Below are 1502 nucleotides of genomic sequence, written 5' to 3'. Positions count from 1 at the left end.
TTCTCTAACATTTCTATTTTCTCTTGTATTATTTCATTTCTTTTATGTTTAAAGATAGAATAGTATGTAAAGTAAAATTAGAAATTAAAAACAATTGGCAAATGATAGAAATTTCAATTTTAAATTAAATTACCTTACTTCAGGGCAAGTTCGAGTTAGAGTCTTTGCTATATCAAACCCAAACCCAAACATGAAATTTAAACCCAGGTAAAACCCGAACTCGAACCAAATCATATTGGGTTTTCCCCGTTAAATTCGGGCGGGTACTCACGGGTTCGGTTTTTATTGTCATCCATATCCTTGCAGAGGGGTCATACTAATCTTCTCTATATCAACATCCGGTAAAAAATTTAATATATTTTAATAAATATATTAATTACTAATTGTGCTAAGAACAACTCAACCTTTACAAAATACACATTATACACACAAAAAAATCTTATTATGATGATAACATTTAGTTGTGTATCATGATAATTAATGAAATTTGAAAAAGCTTGGGACATAATTATTGTCATAGGTAGCTAGTAAAAGAATTTCATTGTATCTTGTTTCAATTGGTATGTATTGATTCAAATTCCTCTTGCATATTGGAGATGATAATTATGTGGAAATGCATAGAAAAATCAAAAGATAATGATATTTATATTCTTTAATTTATACTGTGATTATATTTTTACTCTTAAAATACATCTATCTATTACCTATATAATAAAAAAAGTTCTATGACATACATGTGTCATCACCTCCTTGAATTGTCACATGTCACACTCACAACAAAAGTTTTCTCACTCAAAGAATTTTACCACCTCCAATACACCCCACCACACCATAACATTTGTTATTATCTCTTTATACATTTTTTTATCATTTATTCTTCTTATTTCTTCCATATTTTTTCTCTCTCATTTTATTACTAATTAGAGAACCTCATCTCTCTTTCACTCCTTCATTTCATTACTCTACTTTTCTTCAACCATTTTTATCTCTTCTTGGTTTATATCATTCTTCCATTTCAAAATTTCTTATTTTAAAATGATTTTATGCATGTAGATTTATTCATTGAAGATGTTGTATTAAAATCTTTTTTTGTTTATTTTGTAGATATGTTATTATTGTTGGATAACTACAGTTCTATTTGATCCGGTGTCTCTTAATGTTTGTTCACCCTTGAAGCATCATTGCAGGTTAGTTTTTCTATATCTCTTTGTTATTTCTTTATTTGTTTATAGAATTTTCTATTCAAAATAATTATTATTGTAACGTTGAAAATGACATGAACAATGACGAGATCGTAAAGAGGGAGAAAAAAGTAAATAATCTCTGACACTTTGGTATTTTCATCATTTATGCATAATTTTCTAAAAAAATTGTTAAAATGCCATTTTGCTACCTAATCTTGAGCAAAAGTAGCATAATATTGATTCTATGTTTTTTATTTTTGTTTTACATTGTGGTTCATCTATTTTATTGTACAACATGAATTATGTTACTTATGTTAT

The sequence above is a fragment of the Lupinus angustifolius genome, chromosome LG09 (genome assembly GCF_001865875.1).
Source record: "Lupinus angustifolius cultivar Tanjil chromosome LG09, LupAngTanjil_v1.0, whole genome shotgun sequence".
Classification (NCBI taxonomy): domain Eukaryota; kingdom Viridiplantae; phylum Streptophyta; class Magnoliopsida; order Fabales; family Fabaceae; genus Lupinus; species Lupinus angustifolius.
The sequence above is the reverse complement of the archived record's forward strand: the minus strand, read 5'-3'. Positions refer to the sequence as shown.